This window comes from Petaurus breviceps, unplaced genomic scaffold, assembly GCF_028583685.1.
Source record: "Petaurus breviceps papuanus isolate PSGF00001 unplaced genomic scaffold, PetGlider_PUasm1.0 140, whole genome shotgun sequence".
In the NCBI taxonomy this organism is placed as follows: Eukaryota; Metazoa; Chordata; class Mammalia; order Diprotodontia; family Petauridae; genus Petaurus; species Petaurus breviceps.
Window position 1 is genome coordinate 39,314,167 of NW_027185698.1, and position 19,895 is coordinate 39,334,061.

General features: G+C 40.6%; 1 long non-coding RNA gene across 1 annotated transcript in view; it reads left to right on the forward strand.

Moving 5' to 3' along the window:
* The first annotated feature begins 743 nt into the window (after nt 1-743).
* Nucleotides 744-19,895, forward strand: part of LOC138150671 (uncharacterized) — a 106,750-nt gene continuing 87,598 nt past the window's right edge. Inside the window, exon 1 of the long non-coding RNA XR_011165624.1 lies at nt 744-916. This is a non-coding gene — a long non-coding RNA (uncharacterized lncRNA). The remainder of the gene's footprint in view (nt 917-19,895) is intronic.

Below are 19,895 nucleotides of genomic sequence, written 5' to 3' on the forward strand. Positions count from 1 at the left end.
TTCAAATCCAGTCTCAGACACTTACTGGCTATGTGACCCTGGGTAAGTCATATAGATAAACTCTGTTTGCCTCAGTTTCTTCATCTATTAAATGATCTGTGAAGGAAATGGCGAACCACTACAGTATCTTTGCCAAGAAAACCCTAAATGGGGTCATGAAGAGTCAGGCATGACATTATTATTATTATTATTATTATTATTATTATTATTATTATCATTGCTTTTTTTGGAGGAGGGCAGGCAGGGCAATTGGGGTTAAATGACTTGCCCAAGGTCACACGGCTAAGACGTGTTAAGTGTCTGAGGCTGGATTTGAATTCGGGTCGTCCTGACTCCAGGGCTGGTGCTCTGTTCACTGCACCACTTAGCAGCCCCCCATTTTTTTTTTAAACAAAGTTATTCCTAAGATCTCTTCCAAGTCTGCAATTCTGAGTCTTTGTTTCATTCTCTTATATATATATATATATACCTAAAGGCATTTTCCTGAGGGCCCCTGCCTGTGTACTTACTTCCTGAAATATGGAAGGAGTAGGAGTTTGAAGGGAAAGGAGGTCTTCCTGTAGGGTCACATCAATGTTGGGTCACAGCTTGGATGAGGTGAGAAGAAAGGCTTCTGGATTCCTTCCCCAGATGGCTTTACTTTTAGTCCTTCCGCAACTCCCTCTCACCTCATTTCCTTTGCTCACTTCCTCCTCTCATCTGTCTTTAGAATTACAGACTTATAGAATATTTCAGCCAGAGGAGATCTTAGGACATAGCATGTAGAATGTTAGAGCTGGAGGAAAGCTTAAAATATAGAGCACAGAGCATCAGGCGGGAAGGGATCTGAATCCGTGAACTGTTAAGAGTTTTAGAACTTCAGAAATGCAAAGGGTCTCCAGTTTCCTACTGCCCCTCCCCAGCACAGGAGAGACAGGTGAGTGAACCGGTGATGGGTCCAGATTCAGGAGAAAAGTCCACTGTAGTTTCTCTTGTGGGGTGGTATTTTAAGCAAAGCTAATCTAAATCTGTTATGCTGTCATTAATCTTTGCCAATCAGTTCACATTTTTAGAACTTCCTTAAATGACCCGTGAGTCTGTGATTCTCATCAAATGTGGCCATGCTCTGTATTCTTTGGAGAGTATATGCTGTAAGGGAATATAACCAAATACTGCATATGTGTTTTTTGGTAGGAATTTTCTTCTTTGGCCAACTTGGGAAGCTTGGAAAATGCAACTGAAATAAATACAGGATACAATGGCTACTCTTAGGGAAATGCTGCTTTACATCAACATAGAAATTAATGAAACAGATCTCTGTTTCAGATGTGAAATGACACATCAAAGTCACAAGATCCTGGGATTTGGAGTATTAGAGAAATCATTTAGTATAATTACTTGACTTTAACCTTGACTGCACTGAATTTTGAATAGCCTTTGAAGAAGGTTTCAGTCTTGATGTTGACTTTATTTGGACCGTGGACTATATATAATACATTGCCGAAAACTGGCCTCTTCAGGTTAAAGATTCCACGATAGTAGCCAGGCTCCTGTCAGCTCCAACATGGGTAAACTTTGAGGAATAAATTAGGAAAAGGTTCAGAAGTTGTTGTCCAGGATGTAGCTACTGCTGACCTTGTGATACAGTCATCGTGGCCATGTCCTGCGGCATTCTCTGTGACGTAGACCCCAGACGGCTCATAGTAAAGCCTGACACACAATATTCTCCAGACATGGAAACACTGAAGGAAAGATGCTCAGGAACACTGGACCATACTGAGACACACAAGCTCTTGTGAAGATGTCACACCTATCTCTCTTATTCCCTCCTTCCCAAACATCTCTAAACTATAGTGTAATGCATTAGCCCATAACCAAACACAAGTCCAGGGGTTCTGGTTCCCTCTGTTTTTATCTGCTACCGGCAGGCAGCTTTAGAATAGAACAGAATCGGGGCTCTTTTTAAGATTATTGGCAGCAACTGCCGTTTTCCTGCCCCCACAGCTCAGCTGCCCTACTTCTTTGATTGTGATAATAAACGCTTTTCCTCCAATGCTCTTTCCGTTACAGACTTCATGCCAGGTGTCCCCAAAGAGGTAGAGTTAATATTAGAAGCTTCCTCCCTACCTAACAGGGGATTTGCTGAGAGAGAGAATTTGCCTTAGCAGTTGTGACTAGCCATTTAATAAAACAATATACTCTGCCAGCAACTTGCTGTGGGGGAGTCATTTCTGTTCCTTGTCCCTTGGTTACCTAATCTGTAAAATGAGATGGAAGAACTAGATAATCTCTGAAGTCCCTTCTACCTCAGAGATACCTTAATTCTTTAATTCATTGAGCCCTTTTGCCTTGCAACTTGAGAGACCAGAGTACCCGCCAACTTTCCCCCATGTGATCAGCACCAGCAGAGTCAGCCAACCCCTTAAATACTTGGGAAAATATTGACTCTTGAACAAAGAGAGGATTGAGCTGGGCATTTCTTTATGGGTGTTCCCAAGCCAAAAAGGGAGAAAACACGATTGCCAGATGTAATCCCATTTGGAACACATCCTCTCTCCCACCGTGGGTTTTATGCAGTGTCTTTAGCCCACCAAGAGTCCTCAGAAGGTCTGGGACACAGTTGAAATTTGCTCTTAACCACTTTCATAGTCATAGGATATTTGCATTTTGCCGCTGGACAATAATTTGACCTAAAAAAGAGAAGGGCTCAGGGAATGAGGGTTTTCCTGCAAAAAGGATAAAATGCTGCAGTGAGGAGAGTTCTATGGTGGGAGTTATCCCCTCTGGGTTGGGGTCCTGGCTCTGCTGTTTACTACATAAGACTTTAGGCAAGTAACTACTTCTTAGTTTCTTCATCTGTAAAATGGGTTGATATGATACTGATGATACTTTCACTCCCTACCTCCCCATGATTATATTCTAGGAAGCATTTTGTAGACCTTCATGTTAGATGTTAGTTGCTTTATTGAAAAAGGCATAGTGTCCAGGATTGGGGGGAGGAGGGTAATGTCCTAGCCAGGCTACATTTATAATATTGTGCTCAGTTTCTAGGCATCATATTTTGAGAAATATATTGATAAGTTAGAGAGTCTTTAAAGAAAGGACACCAGGATGATAAAGAGCCTTGACTACCTGCCATTTGAGAAATGGTTTTACGGGTAGGGAACCTTTAGCCTTGAGGTCACATGTGGCCCTTTAGGTCCTCTAGTATGGTCCTACAACTGAATTCAAACGTCACAGAACTTGAGACCACATATGGCCCTCTAGATCCTCAAATGCAGCTCTTTGACTGAATCCAAACTTTACAAAACTTAATATACTCCACTCCTGGAGTAAATGGGGATGTTTAGCCTTGAGAAGACTCATTGGGACATAACGACTGTTTTCAAATATTTGAAGGACTGTCATGTGGAAGAGGGATTAAGCTTGTTCTCTGTTCTCCTTGGATCCAGGGAACAAAGGCAATAGGTGGAAGGTGTAAAAAGGTGAATTCAGAGTGGATATAAGAGAAAGCTTCCTAATAGTTGGTGATGTCAAAAAATGGAATGTATTCTATCAGCAACTAGTGGGTTTCCCCTCACTGGAATTCTTCAGCCAAAGATTGAGGGGCCACTTGTTTGGTATTTTGTAGAGAGGGTTTCCGTGCAAAGATTATTTGGGCAAGATGGCTTCTGATATCCTCTCCTACTTTGAGATTCTGTGGCTATGATGTACTTATACTTAACATCTCCTGTCTCCTCCTAGGGATGTTTCCACGAGGAAATAAGGCCATGGATAGGAAATCACTTTACATATGGGAGGGATATTTATTATCAATATTACAGACACTTTGGTGGATCCAATAGAATATAAGCTCCTTGAGGGCAGAAGCTGTCTCATTTTTGTTCTTTTATTACCAGCATCTAGCATAGTGCCTAGAACATAGGAAATAGTTAATAAATATTTATTAATTGATCTATAAGTCCAAATTATCTGTATAATGGAAATAATAATACTTGCACTCTCTCATTGGGTATTGCACATAGTAGGCCTTTAATAAATGCTTTCTGATGAACTGATCCATTTCCTTCTCTGAGTCTCTGTTTTCTTATCTTATTCTTATGTGGGAGATGATAATAAGAATACTTGTACTATCTCACTAGGGAATCAAACGATCAATCAATAAACAGATATCTTTCATGCATTGTGTTAGTCATGGGAATACAAATCCCAAAATGAAATAATTCCTTTCCTCAAGGGATTTACATTTTATTTGAGGAGATGAATAGAAGATGATTAATAGATTAATAGAATAGAAGAGGAAAACATTAGCAGGTAGGGGCAAAGGATAAGGAAAGTACTTCTGTGGAAATAGAGAATGAATGAGTAAGTGAAAATGACCATTCTGGTTGTAGTCAATCTCACTTCTAGTTACTGAACTAGGAGGAGATCTGGGTTTGAGGGAGGGGAGTGAAAAAGCATTTATTATTAACCCAAACCCTACTTTATTAAGGTACTATACTAAGCAAATTACAAATATTTATTTTTTTTTACAAATATTATCTCATTTGAAGCTCTCAACAACCCTGCAAGATAGGTACTATTATTAACCTCATTTTATAGTTGAGGAAACCAAGGCAAACAGAGGTTAATTGACTTGCCCAGGGTCACACAGCTAGTAAGTGTCTGAGGCCTGATTTGGGGATTTCCTGACTGTAGGCCCAGCACCCTATCACTGTGCTACCACCTGCCTTTTGAGTTCCAGCTGCCCCACTTGCTACCTATATGTAAACTTTGACTTGTCATCTTACCTCTGTGAGCCTCAGTTTCCTCAGCTATAAAATGGGACTGAGAATATTTAAACTGACTACCTCACAGAGGGCCTGTGAGGAAAGCAGTCAGTAAACTTTTAATTAAATAAATAAGTTATTGCTGTTGTTGCCGTTGTTATTTTTATTAGAGGAATAACCTATACGTTTGGTTGTGAGTGTGTGGAGGGGGAAGGACCATTTTGTAGAGCGCTTGACATGAATAATTAGACTCTCACAACAGAAAACACTTTGTGAACGTCGACTAACAGAAAGTGATCAGTGAAGACCTGTTGACATCCCTTGGCATCCTCACTCCTCACACCCCGTTCTCCATCAGCAGGGAATCTGAGGACTGGTGGGGTCAATGGTCATGAGCTCCAGCCCATTCCCCTTCTTGGAGCAGGCTTCAGGCCATGTCTCCTTTTCTCTTAAACCCTAGAGGATCTTTCTTTGTTTACTTTCCATTTGATTCGAATACTGCCAGAAACACCATTAATTTTTAAATACAAGTAGCCTCAGACTGTGCACCAGCTTACAGATTCAGAGCCCCAGGCTCTGTGGAAGACCCTTCAAGTAAGAATAATCATCTTTTCATCTTTCATGACTTCCAAGCCCATTTTGTCTTCAAGGCCTTTCATACCTGTGAGTCAGCTTGGTGTACAGAAAGCATGCATAGCCTTGCAAGGGGCATGTGACTTTCATTGGGCTCCAAATTCCTCTTGTTCTCTTCTTAGGAAGGTTAAAGGTATAAAGCCATGACTAAATGGAAAACAGAATAGGCCTCTGCTACTATCTTACTGTGTGATTTGGCATCTTTATTCTGGTCCTATACCCTCCTGTACAAAAAAGGAATGTTGGATTAGAATCTATTGCTTAATAAATTAAGGTCAGGAAACTTGGGTTTAAAATGTGTGTATGTACATATATATATATATATATGCCTACACATATATACACATACATATACACAATGCATGCATGCATACATGCACACACATATATGTTGTCAACCCAAAAGTTAGGTTAAAGGAGACAAATAGACTAGGTGATATACATTCATATCATTTATTCCCTTAAAGTTAGCAGATACATGCTGCACAGAGCCAGAACCTAAGTTCTGACTCATGAACAAAAGAATGAGAAAGCTTAAATACATTTTAGGACTATCCCAATTCAGGGTGGCTGTGTCACTCAAATTTATGATCTCCGTAAATGTTTAATCATTACATGAGAAAGGAATTATCTTAACTGGGTAGGTGGTAATACAATAAAATAAGAAAGTTGACAAAGTGTCAATTGAAATTACGACTCAGGATATCTTTTTACCATTAACACGTCATAACATAGTATATGTCCAAAACATATTAAGATAAGAAAAAGTTCCATTACTCAAGTTAGTACCTCGGGTTAAGGATCTAATCCTTAATGACCATAAAGTCAGCCCCATCTGGCTTTGTTGACATAGGAAGAGGTATTCTCTAAGTTTACTCAGAGAACAAAGAAGCTGTTAGGTCCAAGCTTTTCTTCTGGTTGATTGGTTCAGGCCCTGGACCTTATTGAGGTTATTAAATTGATATTAAATTATTATCAGTGTATATATATACACATGTGTGTACACATACAAATATATACATATGTATCCCTATGAATAGTTCCCTTTGTAATTCTATCTATTTTGTTTTATGTATTTAAAAATGTGATTCTGAGAGGGCACCATCAGCTTCACCAGACTGCCAGAGTTCCATGACACAAAGAAGAACCAGGTGACATTCTGATCAATATCCTGTTCTAAGAACCCTTCTAGCTCTAATGTCTCATATTCTAGGGTTTCTTCCTGCTTTAACATTCTGTGTTGTAGGGTGGCATGTGTCTTTAACATTTTGTGTTATGGTCTTTTCAGTTTCTAACATCTATGGTTTAAGGTCCCTTTCTTCTTTGCCACTGAGTTCTAAGGTCCCTGACTCATCTTACAATGTCTGTTCACCTTTGAGAACATAAAAAGGCTATCGTAGCCTCAATGAGAACATGTGCATTTTACGTAAAAAACATATGTGATGGTGAGGCAGATGAAAGTTCGGAATGTGGTCAGAGAGGATCAATACCTTTACGTGGTGTGAATATTGTGCAGGTGCCTAATGCTGAAAATTCCAACATTTGGGATTCATTATTTTAGAAAAAAGGGTCTTGAATAAAATAAAAAAAAACTTAATTTTTTTTCTAATTGCATTTTGATATATTTGGTGTATCTTGTAATTCTATATATTTTATTTTATGCATTTAAAACACAATTCTGAGAAGGGATTCATGGGCTTTACCAGATTATGGAAGAGATTCAGGACCCAAAAATGTTAAGGACCATTGCTTTAGACTGAGTATTCCTCTCTGAGCATGAAAGTTCAGTTCAGCAAATAATTAACACTCTGCCAGTGTTCTAATCACTGTGCTATGGATTAGGAGAGATGCAAAAATGAATGAGTCATGGATAGTCCTTAACGTTATGAAACTTAGCAGAAAGAAAGAAAACTCCATTAGATGTCAGGATAAATGACTATATTACTTCTCCATGTCAGGTTTGTGATCTTTTTCATTAGTTTATCCTTTTTTGCCTCGGTGAACTGTACTATACTTTGGGCTAGTATGAAGGGAATTTCCCCTATGGAATGTGACAGGTTATTATAGTCCTACCAAGGCATATGGAGAGGGATAATTCGTGGGCTTGAATGATGAAGGCACTATTTCCCCAACCTTCCCATTCAAACTCAGTTCCTTTTAAAATCCCCTCTCCTGACTTTCCTTATTATTTTCAGGGTCATGAGAAAGCTCTGGGGTCATACTCTCTCCCCAGGGCTGATGGGAACACCTTGTATGTACTCAATCCTTTGTAAGACCTTCTAGACTGTGATCACTTAGGAAGAAAAGAGAGAAGAAAGTATTCTAGGAATGAGTCACTGCAGGAACAAAAAGGCAGAGGTGAGAATTCATGCAGCATATGCAATGGACAGTACCAACAACAAAAAGGACTTTTATTTCAAGGAAACAAATTAATCTGTTGAGCCCCACAGCTCAACCACACACAGAAGATACCAAAAAAAAAAAAATTCTGGTTAAATGGAGTGGGACAGAATTTAATCACCACCACCAAACATTTTTAAAAAGTGCTAATTAACCAGAATACTGGAATGCTGTTTTCCTAGTGACTTAAGATTTTCTAGGTAAGTTGAGGTTTCTAAAAGAAGATAATCGCCCTAGTTCTCTTTGCTAATGAAACATAGCCTATGTGTAACAAACCAAAACATTCAACACATAACAGGGCTGGGTAGCACTTACACTGGGCCATTTTGCCTATAGCTTCTATGTAACTTCAGGCAGTACAACCCCTGAACTATCCCAGAAAGTTAGGCATCTTTCCTGATTTTGCACATCAAAGTAGTCCAAAACAGGAATGAGCAACCCTGTATAAGGTAGTGAGGTCATTTTCCCTGGAAGTATTCAAGTAGAAACTGAATGTCCACTTGCCAGGGATGTTGCTGGAGGGATTTCTGCTCAGTAGAGGCCAGACTAGATCATTTTTGAAGCAACTTCAAGTTTGGAATCCTCTGAGTGTTCAGCTAGGCCTCAGGCTATATCCCACCATGACCACCCCCTCCTTATTGGGAAATCCTAATGTATGGTCAACATATTGTCTCACCGAGACTTTGCTAACCTTAATTTCTCTTATTTTTGTGTCCTTATCTGTGCACCTCAGAATCTCTGCAGATTAGCTTCATGACTCATGACTTCTGGAAGACACTTCTCTTATTTGGGTATTATGAGAACTATGGTATCCAATGGGATCACAGATCTAGGGCTGGAAGGGATTGTAAACGCTATTTAGACCAGACCTTCCAAACTTATTAGGCCTACCACACCCTTTTTCAAAAAAAGTTACTCAGTGTCCATCCCTGGAAATCTACTTTAACCCTTTAATGGTTTTATTGAATTTGCACCATTCAAAAAAAATATAAAATGCATATATTTTTAAAATGATGCATCTTAAATTTAATAATTCATGGTAAATTTGTGGTTTTCTTCCTGCATTGAAATTTTGATGATGCAATATTGCATCATGTAATCACATCGTATTATATTGTAAACAAGTCATTATACATACATATTCCTGCCAATGCATACTGGACTTCCTGACATGTTCATCTGCCAACACTTGCTTGTTAAAACCTGTGAGTGGACTTGACTACTGATTGGTAATAACTTAAATTCTTTTTTTTTTTTTTTGCTTTCTTTTGGAGAGCAATTGGGGTTAAATGACTTGCCCACGGTCACATGGCTAGTTTTTGTGTTAAGTGTCTGAGCCCGGATTTGAACTCAGGTCTTCCTGACTCCAGGGCCGGTGCTCTACTCACTGTGCCACCTAGCCGCCCCTTATAACTTGCCCTTTGTATGTTTATTTGGAAAATAATGTAATCACCATGTGTTTGACTCAGTTACACAATAGATAAAACATGTGTGAATGTTTTTTCAAAAGTTTCTTCTTTTTATTATATTAAAATAATATATTTTATTTTACATTTCCTTATCTTTTTTCCTTATGCTTCCACTACCCCCTTATTTTTATTCAATGCCCCCCAGTTGTACTTGAGGCTACTACTGCCCCTTCCACACCCTCACCCCTCCTCTCCCACCACCCTGGATCATTCCAGTGCCCCTCAGGGGGAAATATCACCCACTTTGGGGGCCTCTGATACAATCCTTTAATTTTACAAATGAAGAAACAGGTCCAGGAGAAGTTAGATGATTTTCCCAAGGTTACATAGGTAGTAATTGACAGAGACGGGATTCAAACTCAGATCTGATAACCCTCCAGGTTTAGCATGCTTTTCTTTGGATGGTGTTGCCTTTATTTCATCTATAAAATGAAAGTGTTTCTTTAGTGTTAAAAGGAAAGAAATCTTAACCTGGAGATAGAAAGAATAGAAATAACAGATCCCCATGATCCTATGATTTTCTAAGGCCCTTTCTGAACTTTAACAGTTGAATTGGATCAACCCTCCTTCTCCCTGACTCCCTCCACCCTTGGCCCTAACCCCTCCTGATGAGGCCATTGGTGGTAAGCTTCCCAGCTGCCATAGCCCTCTCATCCAACTGGATCCTGAATGCCTGCAGACTGATGGATGGTTGCCATTAGAACTTCTGCTCTATGTGTCTTTGATTTTCTGCTCCCTGGCCATTTGGGTCTAACTAAACAAGTAGACCTGAAGCTCACCCCTTTCATGCTTCAGGTGGAACAATTATGGGATTGCTCATACTTCTGTCTGTGACAAACTGCTCCTCCCCTCTCCCTGCTTTCATGGCTTTCATCTCTGGACTTCAAAGCCCCCACTCTGTGGCCATCTTCCTAGCAAAGTGTCATGGCCATCAGCCCTTTTAGATCCATCCCCAGGGAATCATTCCTTCATTTGTATACACACACACACACACACACACCTGGTATAAAACCTATGACCTTGGCTAACTGGTTGAATAAAGGAGGCAGTGTGGCCCAATAGAAAGAATATTTAGCCACAGCAAAAATCCTGGGTTCTTGTTCCAGTTCTACTGGTGTGTGACCTTGAGCAAGTCCCTGTGTATCTCTGGGGCTCAGTTTCCCCCTCTGTAAAATGAGATCTTGGCCTCAAGGGCCCATTGCTGCTGAGGTCCTATGGCATCCTATTAATATCAGGCATTTTGAAAGCTGCTGTGCTCCAGGCATACAGACGGATTTCATGTCTTAGTTTCCTTTTGTACTCTCCTGTCTAAGAAAAGTATTTTATTTTTAAATTCTTTGTTGTTGTCACTAACTCAGTCAGGCTGCTCCAGTGTTTTGTTCCTCCTTGACCAGCTGCAGTATAATGGATAGAATGAGCTCAAGGGTAGAATCAGTCATTAAATACTGAGAATTTACATGGGAGCCATGGACAGGGGGAAGGTGGACCCTCAGCATGGAAGCCAGAGCTTCCTTTCCAATCTCTTTCCTGACTCTCTACCCTAACAATTGAGGCAAAATCTTAGCTAGGAAGAATATTGTTATACGTAAGATTATAGCTTTGAGGTCTAGGGGCTGGAAGGGTCCTTAGATAATGATCTTGCTCAGGAGTCCATAAACTTATTTAAAAATTGATAACTGTATCTCAGTATAATTGGCTTCCTTTGGAATCCTAAGCATTTTATTTTATGTATTTAAAAACATTCTGAGCAGCTCATAGTTTTCACCAGACTTACCAACAGGACGCATGACACAAAAAAAATGATTAAGAACCTCTATTTAGTTTAACCCCTTCATTTTATAGACATGGAAGCAAAAGCCCAGAGAAGGTGTCTCTTCCCAAGGTCACACAGGTAGTAAGCATTAGGGCCTAGATTTGATCCCAGGTTCTCTATTCTAAATCTATTAATATTCTACATTCATTACACCTCTATCTTCATTCGTTTAGGTCACAGAACTAATAGAAACCAGATTGAACTGAGATCTTTAACTCCAGGGCGGCTTTCTATTCATTATGCTGACAAGCTGCCCTATCCATCCCTTATTCATTTTAGGTAATCAATTTTAGGTGATAGAACATCAATAGACTTATACATGCTATGGCATTTATCATAGACAACAGAATGTTAGAGCTGGAAAAAGTCCTTATGGTAGATAAACTTATTTTTATATTGTAGCATCTTTTTATATTATAGCATTATATATAGCATGATTTCTGGGCTAGCCTCCCAGTTTATTCCCAGAGGGATGATTGCTGGGGTTTTAAGGTATCCCAAGTATCCACACACCTAGAATTCTCTAGGTCACAACCCTCCACTGATAGATTGTACGATTGTATGATGACTCCACTCCAGGACTCATTCACTTGTCTCTAAGCAAAAGTATTTACTGAAATTACATAACATGAACAGTAGTAGCAACTCTGCTACCCTCACCCCAAACACAGGCTGCCACATTTACAAATATTCTTAGTGTCAGTGAGAAGAGTGGGCAAACTTTCTTTCTTTTTTTTTTTTTTTACATTCTCATCTTGCTAGTATTCTTTGCCACCTCAAAATATCTTTATTTTTTATAGAATTTAATTTTTTATATATATACATATATTTGAATATTTGATTTTAAAACTTTCAATTCCAGATTCATTCCCTTCCCCCCCTGCCACCCACTCCCACTGGGGAGACAAGCAGTTCAGTATAGGTTGTACATGTGCGGCTAATGCAAAACAATAACATAGTAGATGTATTGTAAAAGACTGACTATATTTCCCTCCCTCCTATCCCACCTCCCACTTGTTCTATTCTCTACTTTGATCCTGTCCCTTTTCAAAAATGGGTGCTTCCAACTTCCCTCCCCCCCAGCCTGCCCTCCCTTCCATCATTCCCCTCACATCCCCTTCCCCCCCTATTCTCCTGGAGGGTGAGATCCCCTATTTAGTGTGTATTTCCCTCCCTCCTCAAGCCAGATTCAATAGGAATAAGTTTGACCCATTCCCTTTTGTCTTCCTATTCTTCCCCTTCATTGTAACTATTTTCCCTTGCCTCTTCTGTATGAGATAGTTGCCCCACTCTGTCTCTCCCCAACTCCTCTCATTATATTCCTCTCACCTCTTAATTTCACCTTTTAAGTATCATCCCTTCCTGTTAAATTGGTCCCGTGCCCTCTATGTATGTATACCTGTAAACATATATACACACATTCACATATGTATTCATATGCCCGCATACCCTCATATAAAGACATATATATTTCTAATCCCTTCAACTACTGAGAAAAGTTTCATAAGTTACAATTATTGTTTTTCCATGTAGGAATGTTAATAGTTCAACTTTGGCAAGGTGGCTCAGCAAGCAAGAGCACCAGCCCCAGTGCCGGGACGACCCAGATCAAATCCGGGCCCAGACACTCAGCACCACACCCAGAAACAACAACTGGCCGTGTAACCCCGAGCAAGCCACTCAACCCCAATTGCTTTAAAAAAAAAATAGTTCAACTTTGATAAGTTCCTTATGATTTCTTTTCCCTGTTTACCTTCTCATGCTTCTCTTGCTTCTTGTATCTGAATGTCAAATTTTCTATTCAACTCTGGTTTTTTTCAGCAAGAATGCTTGAAAGTCCTGTATTCCACTGAATGACCATATTTTCCCCTGAAACATGATACTCAGTTTTGCTGGGTAGGTGACTCTTGGTTTTAATCCCAGCTCCCTTGACCTCTGGAATATCACATTCCAGGCCCTTCGATCCCTCAGTGTAGACGCTGCCAGATCCTGGGTTATCCTGATTGTGTTTCCACAATATTCAAATTGTTTCTTCCTGGCTGCTTGTAATATTCTCTCCTTAATCTGGGAATTCTGGAACCTGGCTATAATTAATATTCCTAGGAGTTTTCTTTTTGGGATCTTTTTCAGGAGGTGATCGGTGGATTCTTTCAACCTCTATTTTGCCCTCTTGTTCTAAAACATCAGGGCAGTTTTCTTTGAGAACTTCCTGGAGGATGCTTTCCAGGCTCTTACTTTGGTCATGGCTCTCAGGCAGTCCAATAATTTTTAAATTATCTCTCCTGGATCTATTTTCCAGGTCAGTGGTTTTTCCCATGAGATATTTCACATTGCCTTCTATTCTTTCATTTGTTTGGATCTGTTTAACAGCATCTTGATTTCTCATAAAGTCATTAGCTTCCATTTGCTCCAATCTAATTCTGAAGCAATGATTCTCCTCAGTGAGCTTTTGAGATTCTTTTTCCATCTGGCAAATTTGACTTTTTAAGGCATTCTTCTCCTCATTGCCTTTTTGAGCCTCCTTTGCCATTTGAATCAGTCTGTTTTTTAAGGTATTATTTTCTTCGGTCAGGCTGTTGACTCTCATTTCATAATTTTCTTGCATTGTTCTCATTTCTCTTCCCAATTTTTCCTCCACTTCTCTTATCTGCTTCTTAAGGTCCTCTATGGCCTGTAACCAGCTTTTATTTTCCTTTGAAGCTTTTGGTGCAGGAGTTCTGACTTCACTGATTTCCTCCTGTTCCATGCCTTGCTCCTTCTTATCCCCAAAATAGGAGTGTAATGTTGGGATCTTCTGTCTGCTTTGTTTCCTTTGCCTGCTCATTTTGCCACTCAATGATTTGACTTTTGGGCTTTTTGCCACAGTAGGACTCTGCCACCAGACAGGGGAGTTTTTGTCCCAAACGCTGGGGTTTTCTCAGCTGCCAGAGGTATTAGATGGGTGCCCTCTCTGAGGTCTCCACATGCTCTGGCAAGCTGGACACACACCCCAGGACCTCCACCCTAGACTGCAATCCAGATCCAAGCAGGTTATAGCAAGAGCGATTACCCCTCAGACTGGTGCTTGGTCCCCCTACACTCTGCAGGCCAGGAGCTGAAGCTGCCATGTGGTGCTGGCAGGCTGTGCCGTGTCTCGGCGGTTTGTCGCCCCGGGGGTAAAAGCCACGCACTCCCACTTACTGGGTCCCAAAGTCCAGACTGCACTGGCCTCTCACCTTGTCCTTCGCATCTATATATTGATAAATCTGGAAACGGCCACAGCTGCTGCTGATCTGGAGTCCCTCTGGCTGGCGGCTGGTCAGGCCCGCCCTGGGGATAAAGCCTCGGCGTGGTGCTGGGCTCGGCTCCCAGAGCGTTGCGATGGCCGATTCCTGCCGGGCTGTCCTCAGCGGGAGGTTAGCTTCTCTGTGTCATTATGTGGGTTCTGCAGCTCCAAAGTTTGTTTAGAGTCCCCTTTTTACATGGATTGGGGAGGGTGGAAGCCGGAGCCGCGGGAGGGTCGTGCTTCTACTCCGCCATCTTGGCTCCGCCCCTATTTGTCCGTGGGCAAACTTTCAATGTACACTTATGGGAGATGTGTGTGTAGGAAATGTGGGCAAAGTACTGCTGAGATCCACTCTCTTCGTGTTTCGCCCTTAAATCCAATTCACACAGAACTCAAGACAGCATCTGTGATGTCACTGGTTCTCTTTGAAAATGATGAATGAACTACAACAATTGTGATGCTCCTGCTGGTCTCAGCTAAATGGGTTGTTCAGGTAAGCTCACTAAGCTTGATCTCTGTCTGGGGTGGTAAATTCCACTGGTTAGATGCTTCATTACGAGATATAATGACTGTTGGAATTGGGTGAGGAGGACTTCCATCTCCCTCTCTTCCCTCAGGAATGATTCTCTCTCCAGGGCTGTGTTCTTTTATAGCTGTCTTTCCTCTTGACTCTTTTTTTTTTTTTTTAAGCAATTGGGGTTAAGTAACTTGCTCAAGGTTACTCGGCCAGGTGTTTCTGGGTGGGTGCTAAGTGTCTGAGCCCGGGATTCGATCTCCAGGTCTTCTCAACACTGGAGCCTGTGCTCTTACTCGCTGTGCTACCTGGCCGCCCCTCCTCTTGACTCTTAGAGTTCACACTACCCAGAGCTGTTTCCTGCCCCAATTCCAAAGAACATGTCCTGCTTTTGTTTTTTTTTGTTTGTTTTTGTTTTTTTATTTTTAGAGGGCAATGGGTTTAAGTGACTTGCCCAAGGTCACATGGCTAGTTTTTTTTTGTGTTAAGTGTCTGAGGCTGGATTTGAACCCAAGTCCGCCTGACTCCAGGGCCGGTTCTCTATTTACTGCGCCACCTAGATGCCCGCATGTCCTGCTTTTAAAAGAGCTTCCAAGATCATAGAATAACCTCCCACGGGCCAACAGCTAATCACCCTCTCACTCCTCTGAATGCCAGGCACTGTGCTGAGTGCTCTACAAATGTTACCTCTTTCAGTCCTCACAACAGCTCTGTGAAGTAGGTGATGTTATTATCCCCATTTTACAGATGAGAAAACTGAGGCATACAGAAGCTAAGTGACTTGGCCAGGAACATGTGACTAGTCAGTATTTGAGGCTGAATTTGAACTTCAGTCTTCCTCACTTGGAGGCCTAGCTCTCTCTCCACTTAATCACTCAGGTGTTGTTCGATCAGAACTTCTTTTGGAGTATCTGTACACAACCATGTAATCTGTTTTTCAGCTATGTCCGACTCTAAATGACCCCATTTGGGATTTTCTTGGCAAAGATACTGGAGTGGTTTGCCATCCCCTTCTCCAGCTAATTTTACAGATGAGGAAACTGAGGCAAACAGGGTTAAGTGACTTGCCCAGGATCACACAACTAGTAAGTGTCTGAGGCCATATTTCAACTCAGGTCTTCTTTACTCCAGACTCAGTGCTCTCTATCCACTATGCCATGAAGCTTCCCCACCCCTTATAATCTTTAATGTAATCAATGGGCACGGGGAGGAAAAATCAGTTGATTCTAGGTCCTCTGAGCAACATGAAACGCCTCTACACTTCAGTTTAACTAATTTCACCAAATATTTATTAAGTGGCTAATAATTCATTTTAAGTATCATTATATCAAAATTGTAAAGGTCTATGTTTTTCATCAGTGTGGCTATACCCTCTACTAATGCTGGCTAGGAGCCTTCTACATCTTAATAGATAGTCTTTCTGAATCATTGTGGTCAAAATAACGATCCCTTCATAGCCACCCTTATGAGGATGAGACCCTGTACTGAAGTAGGCCATGGTCCTGGGATGACAAATATATGGTCCATTATCAGCCAGACTCAAAGACTTTTGAATCTGGTAGAACCCATCAGAATTTGGGCTCTGCTATCATAGCCTATCAACCCGGGGTCACCTCTATAGCACTGTAAGGAACAGAAGAAGAAGCCCCAAGTCCTAAAGACACATAAAAATAGTCAGGGGTGGGGCAGTTGCTGCTACAACACGTTGAGAGTATTTGCAAAATGTTAGCTGAAAATGCTTTAAACATATGTGTTGACAAATTCCTTCCCATTTTTAGAAGCTCCTTGTGCTTCTAGCCTGACAAAACATCAAGGCAGATGGTTAATATATGACCCAGATATTTCCCTGAATGTCAACAAAAGCTTTGTTGAAATAGATTCCTCCCCTTGACTGCTTTTCACTTTGCATCCATGGATCAATCAACAATCAATCAATAGTCATGGATTAAGCACCTACTAGATACCAGGCAATTATTCAACAATAATTAAAATAGCTCATATTTCTATAGCATCCTCATAATAACCCTGTTGTTAGAAACGTGCAAAAGTTATTATCATTTACAGATGAGGAAGCTGTCATAATTCTTAGGTAATTCAGTATACATGTTCAATCCAATTGATTTCAACAAACTTTTAAAAAAAGTGTCCCAGGGTTTTGTTCTAAGCTTTCTGCACCACATTCTCCCCCTTCTCCTTCCCCCCCCCCCCCCATATATACCATCTTCCTTTAGGGCAGCTAGAGAGCACTGGGCTTAGAATCAGGAAGATTCCTGTTCACAGTTCAAATTTGACCTCAGACACTTACTAATTGTGTGACCCTGGGTAAGTCACTTAACCCTGTTTGCCTCAGTTTCCTCATCTGTCAAATGATCTGGAGAAGAAAATGGCAAACCACTGCAGTATCTTAGCCAATAAAACCCCAAATAGGGTTATGAAGTGTCTGACATGGCTAAAACAATGTAACAACAACAAAATCTTCTTCTTTAATGAGCTTGTTTGCTTTCATAATTTCTATGCATAATGACTCCAAAATTTTATGGCCAGCCTAGTCTATTTCCTAATCTCTGGTCCATCATCATCTGCTTCTTGCTGGATATATCCTCCTGGATATCTCTAAATATAACATGTCCAAAATGTGACTCACTGTCTTCTCTTAAAAGTACTTTTCTTCTAAATTCCCTTGTTTCTTTTGGACACTCTAGCATCTTTCTAGTCATCCTGCTGTGTAACCATGAGTCATTCTTGATGCCTCCTTCCTCTTCATCTCCCCCTTCCCACTCCAGCCAACTGGTTTCCAGGACTTATTGGTTCCACCTCAACAACAGCTTTTCCTTACTTTCGTTTCTCCCCACTCATTGGTCACCACCAAAATTCATGCCCTTAACACCGTTCTCTTGGACTATTGTAACAGTCACCTCTTTTTGGACCACTGTTTACAGTGTCTTCTTTCTTCAGTCCAAATTCCAAAATAATTTTCCTAAGGCACAGGTCTGATCCTCTCACTCCCTACTCAAAAACATTTACCAGTGTCTCTAGGCTAAAGCTTGACCTCTAAGGTTTGACACGTCATATAAAGCCCCTCTACGACCTGACTCCTTTGCAGCTTTATATCACACCGCTACCCTTTAGAAACTTCATTCCAGCCACAATGGCCCGTTGGTTCTTCTCTGAACTTTGAACTCCATCTCCTGACTTTTTGTGCTAGCATAGGCTGTCTCCATGCCTGTTGTGTTCTTCCTTCTCATCTTTGCTTCTCAAGGAAGCTTCAAGGCTTGGCTCACCTAGCAGTGAAACCTTCCCTGACGTCCCTGGTTATAGGCATTCTCTCTTCCTTCACTTTATCTTAAATCATCCTGTAGTCTATTGTATACTGTAGTTGTCTGTGTGCTATATTCCCTCCTTTTCAAATTGTAAGCTCCTTGAGGTCAGGGACTCTATCCTTTTTGGCTTTGTATTACTAGCATCCAGTAGAGTGTCTTGTACAAATTAGGCACTTAATAATTCCTTGATTGATTGAATTGAATTATGAGGATGGGTGGACAAAACTAATGACATTCTGAATTTATTGTGGAGAAAGGAAGACTTACAAAGGACATCATTGCTCTCTTCATGTATCTGAAGGGCTGGCAAGGGGTTCCATTTAGATTTGTTCTGGCCCCAGAGGGCAGAACTCAAAGTAATAAGTGGAAGGTTCAGAAATGCAGATTTTAATTTAATTTTAATTTAGTTTCAGAGATGCAGATTTCATTTTAATGAAAAATGATGAAAAAACTTTTTTTTTTGCTTTTTGGAGGGCAATTGGGGTTAAGTAACTTGCCCAAGGTCAAAAGGCTAGCAAGTGTTAAGTGTCTGAGGCTGAGATTTGAACTCAGGTCCTCCTGACTCCAGGTCTGGTGCTCTATTCATTGCATAACCTAGCCACCCCATGAAAAAAACTTCTTAATTATTAGAGCTAACCAATAGTGGAATAGTCTTCCTCAAGAGGCTATGTCTTCCCCTTCCCTAGGGGTCTTTAAGACTTCTAGAGTATGTTATTGAGGGGTGTCCCTGTTAATTTATTAGTTGACTAGATGAACACTGAGGTATACCTTCTAACTGAAATTCTTTGATTACAAAATTCTGTGGTAGATGCTTGGCCTTCCTATCCCTTGATGATTTTGTTCAATCTCATTACCCAAAGGTACTAGGTCCACTTGAGTGATATCCCCATACTTACTTAAGGCTCCAAGTGCCTATCCAGGACATCTGGGAAAAGCATACTTAATATCTCTTAGTACACGGAGACTTCTCCCTGCTTGCAGGCATGCAATCTACAAATACAAAGGTAGGTGAAAAACAAAATGAAAATTCTAGAATGAGAACCATAGTCCCAAAGATCTATCTATCTATCTATCTATCTATCTATCTATCTATCTATCTATCTATCTATCTATCTATCTATCATCTATCTATCCTTACAAATACACATAGTTACATACAGATATACATATATAGAGAGAGCTATATATCTATATCTAAACATGTCATATACTATATATGAAAAACTTTCTAAAAGTGAAGCATTTATTTTTTTCATTCCACATTTATTATGCACCTACTGTGTTATTTGTTGTTGTTCAGTCATTTCAGCCATGCCCTACTCTTTGTGTCCTATTTGGGATTTTCTTGGCAAGGAGTGGTTTGGAATGGTTTGTCATTTCCTTCTCCATCTCATTTTACAGATGAGAAAAGTGAGGCAAACATGATTAAGTGACTTGCCCAGGGTCACACACCTAGTCAGTGTCTGAGACTGGATTTGAACTCAGGTCTTCTTTATTCCAGGCCTGGCATTCTATTTTTGTACCATCTACCTGTCCCTACTGTGTTATAGTGACATTATATCAGTCAGTCAGTCTATCCATCCATCCATCTATGTATCTATGTTTCTGTCTGTCTATCTGTGTGTCTCTCTGTGTATCCATCCATCTGTCTATCCGTGTATCCATCTATCTATCTATCTATCTATCTATCTATCTATCTATCTATCTATCTATCTATCTATCTATCTATCTAT